This window comes from Chiloscyllium plagiosum, chromosome 4 (assembly GCF_004010195.1).
Source record: "Chiloscyllium plagiosum isolate BGI_BamShark_2017 chromosome 4, ASM401019v2, whole genome shotgun sequence".
Lineage (NCBI taxonomy): Eukaryota > Metazoa > Chordata > Chondrichthyes > Orectolobiformes > Hemiscylliidae > Chiloscyllium > Chiloscyllium plagiosum.
Window position 1 is genome coordinate 131,951,574 of NC_057713.1, and position 14,393 is coordinate 131,965,966.

The window sequence follows — 14,393 nt, forward strand, 5'->3', positions numbered from 1 at the left end:
AGCACTTCCTCCTCTGTAATCTGGTCATTTTGCAAGATGTCACCATCTATTTCCTACAGTCTATATCTTCCATATCCTTTTCCACAGTAAATACTGATGCAAAATATTCATTTAGTATCTCCCCCATTTTCTGTGGCTCCACACAAAGGCCGCCTTGCTGATCTTTGAGGGGCCCTATTCTCTCCCTAGTTACCCTTTTGTCCTTAATATATTTGTAAAAACCCTTTGGATTCTCCCTAATTCTATTTGCCAAAGCTATCTCATGTCCCCGTTTTGCCCTCCTGATTTCCCTCTTAAGTATACTACTTTCTTTATACTCGTCTAAGGATTCACTCGATCTTTACTGGCTATACCTTACGTATGCTTCCTTCTTTTTCTGAACCAAACCCTCAATTTCTTTAGTCATCCAGAATTCCCTATACCTACCAGCCTTTCCTTTCACCCTAGCCGGAATATACTTTCTCTGTATTCTCATTATCTCGTTTCTGAAGGCTTCCCATTTTCCAGCCATCCCTTTACCTGCAAACATCTGCCCCCAATCAGCTTTTGAAAGTTCTTGCGCATGGGGAATGCACCAGGGAACAGTCAGCCTTAAGCTTGTGCTTAAATTCAAGCAAGACAAGTCAACTTTGATCAGCCAAGACATTGCCATGGGAAAGCATCATGGAGCAGTTATACTCCAAGTCTTTGTTTCATTGAAAATGCAAGATGCACACATTTTCTTTGTTTATGAAAGACAGGGCTCTAAGTGTGAATCTATGTAACTTCTAACAAGCATAACTGAGCTACATGTGGACCTGACCAATAATCCTAAATTAGTTGTCAGTGTAATTCATAACACAATTGGGATTGATTAGAAAATATTGTCCAATCACAGAATCAAATCTAATGTTGGACACTCCTGAATTTTTCAGGCATGGTCTGATTAAGTATGGTTAATATTTTGCCTATTGAAAGCAACAAAAGGGACATGCTGTTTGAAATGATCCATTGATTGTTGGGATTTACAGCCTGCGTACAATAACACATAGGCACTGAAATTCACATACCACATGACTCATTTGTATGGTAGGAAAAACAGCTTTTTGGCTTGATATCTGCTTCTTCCTAGTAGAGAATGCTTATCATGTAGATATTCTGTATTAGCAGCAGTGAGTCCTGAACCTCTGAATGGTCAGAATTTTGGACTTACTGCAGACACCTCAGAAGACTGGAAAAGTCTCATTAGTGGTGCCTTCACAAGATCCTCCAAATCTGCTAACAAGAAAAGCAGTCCAATGGCTGCATCCTCTTCTAAATCAAAATATGCAGCATTGAAGTGTTAACTATTTAAAACCAGCTCCATTGGGTCAGATCCTTTGATTATACAAACTCCCAAAGACCCCTGAAACAAATATTCTACTCAAACTAAGTCACTGCTGTCCACTATCACTGAATAGGATGAACCACCCAACCAAACCATGGGAGTTCTCAGTTTCTGATTGATCAAAATTGAGAGGACTTATTCAGAAAAGCCTCAAACATATTAAGACAGTTCATTAGGAGTATGCTGATGCTAAGTGTCCGAAACAGTACAAAACTTCCCGATACCATATCCACTTAACCCCATAAACACCACCTGCCTTGAATGTGTCAGAGCCTCCAGATCACAAGTTAGACTTATGAGCAGTCAGAGCTGATTGAACTAGAATGGAAGCATGTCATCATCAATCCCAAGGGACTGCCTAAGACAAAAACTTTCCTTCACTTGGAGAAATAGTCAATAAGATCTTGTATTTTTAAGTTTAGCTATATAAAACAAAGGCAATCTTACATAAATTCTAGCCTAATTCAAGCAATTTGAGAGTTCAAATTAAATTTTTACCAGATATTCTAGCAAAAAGTAACTTTAAGACTGAAGCTAATCTTTGAAAAAAAAAGTACTTCGTACATTTCACAAGTGAATTTTAAACAACATAAGTCTATCCCAGCATTTTCAAGTTAAAATGTAATTCAATCTTCTTTTAAATCCCAATTCTGATACATAATATTCAATGAACCAAGTACACTTGATAATAACATTTACTTTTTCAGATTTAATTGCAACTTAGAAATATTTATCACTTTATTGGGGTATGGAATTCAAGCGTTGATTATTATGATATTCCCAGATCCCACCCAAAGAAAAGTGCACAACCAGTTTAACACCAAAACCAAGCAACACACTCAAGCATACAAGCAGAGAACGAATTTAAATCAGTAGACACCAGAATTCTCCTGCCATTAAATGTAAGATCATAAGCATTATATAATGTGCACAGAGAACAGAGCACCAAAACATTGACATCCTTTTTAAAGACAGTCTTTCAATCAAAGGAAATAGGTCAGAGCAGTAGACCATAAGACATCGGAGCAAAAGCAAGCCATTCAGCCAGTCAAGTCTACTCCACCATTCAATGAGATCAGGCCTAATCTGATTGTCCACAACTCCACTCTTCTGTCTTATCCACATCCACTGCCCTTACTGATTAAAAATCTATCAATCTCAGTTTTGAATACACTTAATGACCCAGTTTCTATAGCTCTCTGTAGTAAAGAATTCCACAGATTCACTATTGTCCAACGGAAAAATATTCCTCCTTATCTCTGTCTTAAATGGGTGACTTACTCTGCACGCTTACTCCACCTTACTCTGACATTATGCTCTTAGGTTTTAGACACTCTAAACATGTATGTCCCAATAAGGTCTCCTCATTCCTCCAAACACCAATGAGCACAAACCCAATCTACTCAACTTGTCCCCACAAGAAAACCCTCCACAACCAGGATCAAAACCACGAATGGTCTCTGGACCACACTGAATGCCAATATATCCCTCCTAGGTAAAGAGACCAAAACTCTCCACAGCACTCCAGGTGTTGTTTGATTACAGCCATTCATAATTCTAGAAGATCTCCCTATTTTTATACTCCATTCTCCTGAAATAAAAACAATCCCTGTTAACAAAGCAAAATGGCACTTTCCCTGACTGACATGGCTGGGGAATATAAAGCAATCCATGCAGGGCACCTGCAGATTGTTTGTGCTTGACCAATTGCACAGCTGGGATTTAAAGTTGGCTTCTGCTCCAGGAATCCCAGGAGACCCAAGGACTGGCCAAGACTTCAGCCTGTGGCAAATGATAGGGTTAGCTGAGCAGGGAGCTTTAGGGGCATGAGCTGGGTTTGGGAAGGTAGTGTAAGAAAAGTCACAAAGGGCTCATGGAGAAAAACCGTCCATTAAACCTGCCAAAAATGACACTTGGCTGGTTTCTAGTAAGATTCATCCCATTATCTCTGCACATGACTCAAATTTCCTTTGCTAATGTTCCTATGAAGTGCATTGGAATATTTTACTGTTAAACTGGAATATCGATGTACATTGTTTTTTTGCTGTGCTGTGTCTATGGTTGTTTTTAAAAGCAAGATCAAAAGAATTTTCCTGTGCATAACCTGCAACAATTCTTATTAATCTACTTTTATAATTATTTGTAAGAAACAGGAGATAAAATAATTTTAGGCAGTTCTTGGGTGATCTGCAACATTTTCTATGACCAGGTGAGGAAGGGAATTGACTCCCCTCTTTTAAAAGCCTCTCAGTTGGTTGTAACAATTTTTTATTTTAGTACACCCTTATTACATTTGAGTCAAAATTTAATTAACTAAATCAAAATGAAGGAGCTAAATTACAATGTTTTCTTAAGTGAAAGAAAGAGGAATTTGAATACCTACCAATTCTTAAAAAGATTGACATCAAACCCATGCAAACACAAAAGCAGGGTTAATACGCTCAAAAGGAAGTAGATGGAGGGAATAAGGATGTCTAGTACAGACAGAAAGATAAAGAAATTGCACTTTAAGGTTCTTAGAATCCTTGATTTATGAGATACTCCTGAGTCCTAAATGTCGACTCAATGGTTCCTGACCTTTTCAGTAAAACAGCACAGTTCAATGAGACAAGCAGCACCATGGCACACCCACTTTTTTTAAAAACTAAATTGATTGCTCATAAACGTCACATTTACTATGGTTACGGTCTTACAAGAGAGAAGTGCAACACAGTCAAGCTAAAGAAGAATCAAATGCATTAATATGTCAAAACCATTGCACTGGTAAAAATATACCTTCTTTGATTGCAAGCACTGTCACATTTTCAGAATCTGCTCAACTCAACTATTTTTAGCTATTTATTTAAATAAATCTGCTCCTGCATTTGGTTCTGAATTTTACAGTTGACATTTGATTATGTCAACAATATTTTTAAACTATACCTTTCATAAAATAATTGAACTGATTCATAATTGAAATTCAATGGATCAGAGCAAAAGACAAAATAGAGTAAATTGCAATTTACCGGTTTCATGAGAAACCTGGGCCTTCTGGTGTGTGCAGAGCCTTTTGATCCAGGGAGGAATTGAAGAGAAGGCCACCCACAAATTTAGACCACAGTCAAGTTTCTTGTTTTTTATGTAGTCCAGTGTTGAAAATGCTAGCTCGCAAAGGAATGCTGTTGGTAACAGCAAGGGTACAGCAACAGCATGGTCAGAGATCACAGAATCCCTACAGTGTGGAAGCAGGCAATTTGGCCCATTAAGTCCACACCAACCATCCCAAAGAGCATCCGCCTGAGACCCACCCCTACTTTTTCCCTGTAACCCTGAATTTCCCATGGCTAATCCACCTAGCCTGCATAACGTTTGGCTGTGGGAGGCAACTGGAGCAGACAGAGGAAACCCATGCAGACACAGGGAGAATATGCAAACTCCCCACAGATATTCATGTACAACAGTCAGACAAAATACATTTAAAGACATCTGTCCAACAGCTTCATTGTACAATCCATCCGTAGCTCTGCATATTCCTCTTTCTCTTTTACTGTCAGCTTTTGTGGTGAATCAGATGAAAGTGTACTAAATGGATCATATATCAAGTCATAGTCTTCCATATTTGTGAGGGGAGGTAGAATTGAAGCTTTTCTAGCAAATATTGAGATGCTTGAACATAAGATTGTGTGTCTTGACAACTGGATCTGCTGCTGACGAAGCTAATGAAACATCTCATGAAAATCCCCACAGCAGTCTATTGCCAAATGTCAGTTTTAACCTGAAACCTTGACATTTAATTATGATTATCAGGAACATCTCATTCTTCCCCTGCATTTTAGTATTCAATTCATTCAAATGGCTGACAATGTCTGTGAATTATGCCAGCTAAATCCACCAATAATCATCAGATAGTAACTCTTTATAAAGCAGTTCACACATTGTTTAAAACTCTTGTCAGTTCTCTCCAGAGCTCATAAACATGGGATAGAACCTTTCCTTGCAATAACCATTGCACCTTAATGTGTAAGTGAAAGCTCCAATGCTCAGCCCCAATCTCTGTATCCAAAATAGTAAATATGTACGAATTTATGCAATTCATAATTTTGAAAGCTTTCTCTAATACTGCAGCTAGTACTGCAGAATCTAGCTGTGGATTTATTCCCCAGCAGTTGCAAAGTGTATAGATATCCCTGAGTTCTCAGTGGATGATTGTTTTCCAACCTTCCTTTTTCACCGGGGCACTGTTTTTGAGGTTGAGAGAGAGGCTTCCAGGTTCTTCATGTCATCAATTTATATTTCTTTTTATCCGTGCCTTGCTGTTCAAAGCAGCTGCTAATATAAATCCTTATGTATATTCCTGAGTCTGCTCCCTTGTCCTTGCAGGTTTCACGTAATCCTTTCAGGTACAATATGTGCAACGCATCATGGATTAAACAGAAAACTCGATTTTTACTGACCTTGACTCAATTGGCCACTTTCAGTCTTAAAATAATATGGTAATTTCAATGAAGCCATGGAACCTTTATTCCAAATGGGTTTCCTTGTTTCAATCTGTGGTCAGGTGACACAGCAGCATTTTTAGATTCATTTTTGTTCTTTTACAGACCATTCTTAGTTAATGTAAGGTCTCAGGAACGACAATCAGATGATGGAAGTTGAATATTGATGGTCCACCTTTACTATAATCATAACACACGGTACTTATAATATTAAACAGAACATACTGATACTTGTATGGTTAGAAAGATTTCACATTTAATATTTTTTGAGGATGTGATTGTTAGAGGATTGTGAAAAATTGATTTATTTCATGTTCTGTGGTTGCCTGGATTGTTATCTTTTTCTAAAACGAAAGGTCACATTGAAACCTTATTTTTAAAATGAGTTATTTATTGGATACCAATCAGCTAAATGATGGGTTTGTTTGCTGGAGATCACTTAACTGATTTTTGTAAATACCAAGGTGCTAGTTTCTGTGTAAACAGTATTTTGCATACAGTTGGTGTCCAGCCTGCTGAAGGAACATTTAACACAAAGAACCACAGATGCTGGAAACATGAAACGGAAATAGTGCTAGTAATACGCAGCAGTTCTAGCAGCATCTGTTGAGAGATAAAAAGAGTTAATGTTTCAAGTTCAGTGACACTTCATGAAACTACACATTCCTATTTATTCAGTAATGTACTGTTGATTTGAATTACTGTGGATTTTGAGATGCTAGAATTCCCATTTTACTGGTGTAAGGGAACTTTCAGAATTTTGACCCATGGCAGTGAAAAAAATGGTTACATACTTCCAAGCCAGGATGACGTGTGGCTTGGAATGGAACTTGCACGTGATAGTCCCCATGCATTTGTTGCCCATGCCCTTCGAGAAAGATTTTGGGTATGATGGTGCTGTCAAGGGAGTCTTCGTACATTACAGGAGTATATCTTCTAAATTGTTCACGTTGCTGCCACTGCATTGGTGGTGATGAAATGAATATTGTGGATGAAATGTAAGTCAAATTGGCTGCATTGTCCCAAATAGTGTCAAGCTTCTGGAGTGTTATTCCAGCTACTCCCATTCAGGAAACTGGTGAATATTCCATCATACTTCACAATTGTGCTTTGTGGATGCTGGGTAGACTTTGTGGAGTTAGGAGGTGAGTTAAGTCAAAACAGAATTCCTGGTCTTTAACCTAGTTTTGTAGCCACGGTGTTTCTATGGCTGGTATGGTTCAATGTTTGGTTTATGGTAACCTGTACATTGTTGATAGTAGCGGATTCAGTGATGGAAACGCTATTGAAAGTTGAGTGATAGATTCTCTCTTGTTGGAGATGGTCATTGCCTAGCACTAGTGTTGTGCAGCTGTTACTTGCTACTTACCCAAGACTGAATATGTCAGATACCAAGAACTCAAAATTCATTAGCTCCATCAGTAATTTGAACATTATGCAATCATGATCAAAAATCCTTCTTCTGACCTTATGATGGGCAACCAATGGTAGCTGAGCATAGACCATTACCATGAAGAACTCCTGCAGTGATGACGTAGAACTGAGAATGATTGACCTCTAACAATCCTTGTCTTTGTGTTAGTTATGACTTTGACCACCATGGCTTCTTGTTGCCACACTCAGTCCAATGCTCCCTTGATGTCAAGGGCAATCACTGTGATCTCATCTCTGGTGTTCAGCTCTTTTGCCCTTTTTGAGCTTAGGCTGTAACAAGTCAGGAGCTCAGTGACCCTGGTGGAATCCATACTGAACATAAATGACCAGGTTGTTCATTTGCAAATGCTGCATGGTGGCCTTTTCTCATGGCCCCTCCACCACTTCACTGATGACAGAGCAAATTAAAAGGGCAGTAAGAGGCTGTATTGGATTTGACCTGCTTTTCGTGAACAAGACATACCTAGTTAAAAATGACACAACACCAGGTTATAGTCTGACAGGTTTATTTGGAAGCACCGGCTTTCAGAGCGCTGCTCCTTCATCAGGTGATTGTGGAGAACAAGATTGTAAGACACAGAATTTATAGCAGAAGTTTACCGTATGATATAACTGAAATTATACACTGAAAAAGACGCAGATTGTTTGTTAAGTCTCTCATCTTTTAGAATGACCATGTTGGTTTCAGTTCTTTCATGTGTAAATAGCAAAACATTTTTTTAAAGTTACATTCTCACGTGCACTTTAACAATTGGTGTCATGTCGGTCCAGATAAGGTATTGAAGGTGTTAACTCCCTATGAGGCTGCCTGTGCCACAATGGTCAGACTGATTCTAATCTAAAAAAAATGGATTTACAGAATCTTATGTAGATTCATGCAATTTTTGAGAAAAGTAGAATGTAATTCTGCAAGTACAAATTCACCCCACAAACTTATATGTGTATGTGTGCATGTGGGTGTGTGTGTGTTTGGGGGGTGGTGGGGATGGGGTGGCGGGGGGGTTTATGAGTATCTGTGAGAGGGTCTGAGTGTGTGTGAGTGTGTGTGTGTGTGTCCACCTGTCTTTGTGTGTGTATAGTGCAATGTGGTCACCTGTAGTGCGACATGAACCCAAGGTCCCAGTTGAGGCCATCCTCTTGGGTACCGCTCTTGGCTATCAGCTTCTGTTCGGCCACTTTTCGTTGTTGCATGTCCCGAAGTCTGACTTGGAGGACGGTCACCCGAAGGTCCGAGGTCAAATGTACCGGACCGCTGAAGTGTTCTCCGACTGGGAGGGAACATTCCTGTCTGTTGATTGTTCTGCGGTGTCCATTCATCCGTTGCCGCAGCCTCTGCTCCGTCTCGCCAATGTACCATGCCTCAGGGCATCTTTGTCTGCAGCTTATGGGATAGACAACTTTGGCTGAGTCTCATGAGTACCTGCCACGTACATGGTGAGAGGAGTCCCCACATGTAATGGTGGTATGAGTGTCGACATTCTGACACATTTTGCAGCATCTACTGTGACAAGGTTGTATGGTACTGTCCTGAAAGCCAAGCAGTTTGCTAAGAACAATGATCTGTTTGTGGTTGTTTAAAGGCGAGAAGTGGAGATATGGGGAAGGTCTTGGCAAGGTGCTCATCCTCATCGACAATGTGTTGCAGGCTGCGAAGAACATGGCATAGTTTTTTGGCTCCTGGGAAGTACTGGACAACAAAGGGTACCCTATCTGTTGCAGCTCGTATCTGTCTCCTGAGGAGTTCTTTACACTTCCTTGCTGTGGCACTTTGGAACTGGTGGTCAGTGAGTTGAGCATCGTACCCCATTCTTAATAAGGGCATCCCTGAGTACTTCCAAGTGCCCGTCACGTTCCTCCTCATCTGAACAGATCCTGCGTATGCTTAGGGCTTGTCCATAGGGGATAGCTATTTTAATATGTTTCAGGTGGAAACTGGCGAAATGTAGCAGCGTGAAGTTATCTGTGGGTTTGCGGTAGAGTGTGGTGCTGAGGTGCCCATCCTTGATGGAAGTGCATGTGTCCAAGAATTAGACAGATAGTAGAGAGTAGTTCATGGTGAGTTTGATGGTGGAATGAAACTTATTGATATCACTGTGTGGTTTTTTCAGTGACTCCTCTTCATGAGTCCAGAGGAAGAAAATGTCATCAATGTACCTGGTGTACAGTGTTGGTTGGTGGTCCTGTGTAGTGAAGAAGTCTTGTTCGAACCTGTGCATGAAAATGCTGCCATATTGGGGTGCAAATTTGGTCCCCATGGCTGTTCCATGTGTCTGGATGAAGAACTAGTTGTCAAAGTTAAAACATGGTCGAGGATAAAGTGGATGAGTTGTAGCATGGTGCTCGGAGATTGGCAGTTGTTGATGTTGAGCACTGAGGCTGTTGCCGCGATGTCGTCATTGTGAGGGATGCTGGTGTAGAGTGCTGAAACATGCATGGTGATGAGGCATGTTCCTGGTTTGACTGGTCCATGGATGCTGAGTTTCTGTAAGAAATTTGTAGTGTCATGACAGAAGCAGGGATCCCCTGTACAATGGGTTTCAAGATGCCTTCGACATGACACCAATTGTGAAAGTGCACTTGAGAATGTAACTTTTAAAAAAGGGTTTGCAATTTACATATGAAAGAACTGAAACCAACATGGTCATTCTAAAAGATGAGAGACTTAACAAACAATCTGGGTCTTTTTCAATATATAATTTCAGTTACATCACACTGTAAACTTTTGCTATAAATTCTGTGTCTTACAATCTTATTCTCCACAGCCACCTGATGAAGGAGCAGTGCTCCGAAAGCTAGTGCTTCCAAATAAACCTGTTGGACTATAACCTGATGTTGTGTGACTTTTAACTTTGTACACCCCAGTCCAACACCAAATCAAGACATTCCTAAGAATTTTTCCACATTATCAGGTAGAGGCCAGTGTACTGCAACAGCTTGGCTAGGTGCCAGCTAGTTCTCGAGCACAAACCTGCAGTATAATTGCCAGAATGCTGTTAAGGCTCATTGCTTTTGCAGTATCTAGTGTCTTCAGCCATTTCTTAATATTACTTGAATACATTTAATTGGTTAAAGATTGCCAACTGTAATGCTGGGGGATGGGGCATCAATATGGCACTTTTGGTTAAAGATGGATTCTTCTTTTGAACAGATGTTGAAGGTGGGAATATTTGTGAAGATTTGTCCAGCTGTTAGTTGTTTAATTGCCCACCATCATTCAGAACTGGAGATGGCATGACCAGAGAGCTTAAAGCTGATCTATTGGTTATGAGATCACTTAGCCCTGTCTATGCTTCGCCATGCTTCTTCTTCTGTTTGGTATGTAAGTACTCCTGTATTGTGGCTTCACCAGATTGACACCTCATTTTTAGGTATGTCTGGTGCTGCTCTTGACATTCCATCTTGAACGCTTCATTGAACCAGAGGTGATTTCCTGATTTGATGATAAGGATGGACCAAGATGGTGGCAGAGTAGGACAGTTCAGCTGGAGCTCATCTGCTCCATCTGTTTACTTTTCTTTCCTTTACCCTTTTTTTCTATTTTGTGCTTTTCTTCTTCTTCTTCTTTCTTCCTTTTTCTTGGTCTCAGACTCCCAGATTTGGACCCAGCACAAACCCAGTGAAGTCTAGCAAAGCATCCTCTGGGCCTGACATGGCAGTCTCTCAGATTGGGAGGAAACACTCCTGTCTGTTGATTGTTCTGCAGCGTCCATTCATCCATTGCCAGAGCCTCTGCTTGGTCTTGCCAATGTGCCAGACTGCCGTGGCATCCTTGTGGCCCAGCATGGTAATCTCCCATCCTGGCATGGCAGTCTCTCAGCGGTCCAGTGTGGCAGTCTCTCGACCCGGCAAGGTGGTCTTTGTGCTGCTCATGGTGGTCCTTTGGCCCAGCGTGGACTTCCAGTCTTGAAGTGATTCTAGAATGGTCTCCTGGCCTTGAGAATCTTGAAGCCTGGCATGATTCAGAGTCAAGGCACGCCGCAGACTGTATACTAGATGCCAATGTGTACTCAGTTGGAAGGACCGTTGTTCTGAAATTTTTATTTCTCTATTTTCTAATTTATTCATACAATCTGCAACGGTAGACTTTTTATTCCTTTATTTTCTTTTTTTTCGTAAAAGCTTGTTCTTAGGCATCTGTACCTAGGTACCTTTGTACCTAAGATGGTGCCGTAAGTGGCGACTTGTAAACTTTTCACTGTACTCATTTGAGTATGTGTGACAATAAAGCTAATTCGATTAATGTCAGAGTTGGAGATGTGCCAGGCCATAAGTTATAAATTATGGTCAAATACTATTCAGCTACTGCTGATGGCCCACAGTGCCTGATGGATACTCAGTTTTGAGTTAATGGAATCATAGAGTTGCTTCATGTGTTCAGTCTCTCCTATTTAGCACAGTGTTAGTGCCACACAATATATTGCTGGGTATTCACAGTGTAAAGATAATACATTGACTACACAAGGACTGTGGAATGGGCATTCCTACCAATACTGCCATTGATAGATGTGTTTGCATGGTAGATTGGGGAGAATTAGGTCAAGTGAACTTTTCCCTTGTTGGTTCCCTCACATCCTACTTCAGACAAGTCTAGCAGCCATGTCATTTAGCACTCAAGTCAGCAGTGATGCTATTGAGCCACTCTTGGTCACTGTAAGTCCCCACCAAGAATGGTTTTGGAGAGCTGGAGGTGAGCTACTCACCACAAAATTCCTAGTCTCTGACCTGCTCTTGTATTCACAATGTGTATATGGCTGGTCCAGTTCAGTTTCTGATAACAATAAGGTGGTTGATAATGGGATATTCAGTGATAATAATGCCATTGAATGTTATAGTTGGATTCCCTCTTGTTGGAGACAGCCATTGCCTGGCACTTGTGTGGTGCAAATGTTACTTGCCATTTAACAGTGCAAGCCTGAATGTGTGAGATAACAACAAAACATTGTACATTGGCTATGTCAGTATGAGAGGAGCTGCTAATGGTGGTGAACATTAACCAATCATTAGCAAATGATCTTATGATGGATGGAAAATAGTGTGCCCTTGCCATCTTGGTGCTTCCTCTAAATGATGTTCAGTGTGGCAGAATATTGATTCAAGGGGAGATGGTAATCAGCAGGAGGTTTTCTTGCCCATGTTTGACCTAATACCATGAGACTTCATGGGTCCCAGAGTCATAATGAGGATTCCCAGGAGCACTCTCCCTGGATCTGTGATGCCTCCTCTAGTGAGTCTGACCTTCCAGTATGACAGGGCATAACTCAAGTACAGTGGTGGTGGTTGTGTCTAGAATATTGTCTGTAACGTTTGATTTTTTGAATATGACTATGTCAGGTTTTTGCATTACCAGTAATTTTGGCACTGGTATCAGTAAGAAGGTCTTTGCAGGATTGATAAGTATGGATTTACATTGTTGCTTGTGTTTTAAGGTGCCTAGATCCCTGGTTTCATTCCTTTCTTTTGACTTTGTAGCAGTTTGATAAACGACATGCAATTTGATACAACCAACTACTTTGCCAGACCACTTTCAGAGGGCAGATTTGAGCCAGTCATGTTGGTTTGAGTTACACGTCAGCCAGACCAGATACGAACGGTGGACTTACATACCAAAAGACCAGAAGCATTTGAATGCTACCAGTGATTTGCTATGTCCTAATTATATTTTAGCATAACCAATGCTCTCAAGATATTTTTCTATTCCTATGTTTTGATCAAGATGGTCACCAATTTAAATTAAAAGAATCAGGAATGCTTAAATTATAGTAACAGAAGAATCAGGAACAGATTCTGGAGCCTGTTCTGCCGTTGCTTCTTATCATGGCCCCAACTCCACTTTGCTACTTAAGAGTCATAGAGACAGAGATGTACAGCATGGAAACAGACCCTTCAGTCCAACCCGTCCATGCTGACCAGATATCCCAACCCAATCTAATCCCACCTGCCAGCATCCAGCCCATATCCCACCAAACCCTTCCTATTCATATACCCATCCAAATGCCTCTTAAATGTTGCAATTGTACCAGCCATCACCACTTCCACTGGCAGCTCATTCCATACACGTACCACCCTCTGCGTGAAAAAGTTGCCCCTTAGGTCTCTTTTATACCTTTCCCCTCTCACCTTAAACCTATTACGGTTAAAAGTGGATAAATCCCCAGGATCTGATCAGGTGAACCTGAGAACTCTGTGGGAAGCTAGAGATGTGATTGCTGGGCCTCTTGCTGAGATATTTGTATCGTCGATAGTCACAGGTGAGGTGCCGGAAGACTGGAGGTTGGCAAATGTGGTGCTGCGGTTTAAGAAGGGCGGTAAAGACAAGCCAGGGAACTATAGACTGGTGAGCCTGACCTCGGTGATGGGCAAGTTGTTGGAGGGAATCCTGAGGGACAGGATGTACATGTATTTGGAAAGGCAAGGACTGATTAGGGATAGTCAACATGGCTTTGTGCATGGGAAATCATGTCTCACAAACTTGATTGAGTTTTTTGAAGAAGTAACAAAGAAGATTGATGAGGGCAGAGTAGTTGATGTGATCAATATGGACTTCAGTAAGGCATTCGACAAGGTTCCCCATGGGAGACTGATTAGCAAGGTTAGATCTCATGGAATACAGGGAGAACTAGCCATTTGGATACAGAACTGGCTCAAAGGTAGAAGACAGAGTGTGGTGGTGGAAGGTTGTTTTTCAGACTGGAGGCCTGTGACCAGTGGAGTGCCACAAGGATTGGTGCTGGGTCCTCTACTTTTTGTCATTTACATAAATGATTTGGATGCGAGCATAAGGGGTACAGTTAGTAAGTTTGCAGATTACACTAAAATTGGAGGTGTAGTGGACAGCGAAGAGGGTTACCTCAGATTACAACAGGATCTGGGCCAATGGGCTGAGAAGTGGCAGATGGAGTTTAATTCAGATAAATGCGAGTTGCTGCATTTTGAGAAAGCAAATCTTAGCAGGACTTACACACTTAATGGTATAAGAAATGGTGAAGTGTGTTGTTTTTGCAGATATAGAAAAGCAAGAGTGTGTATGTGCAGAAAAGGGGTACAGGGAAAAATATCAGCTAGGCAAACATTGGGAAATGTATCTTTATCTTTAATGAATAATTGTGGATAATTAAATA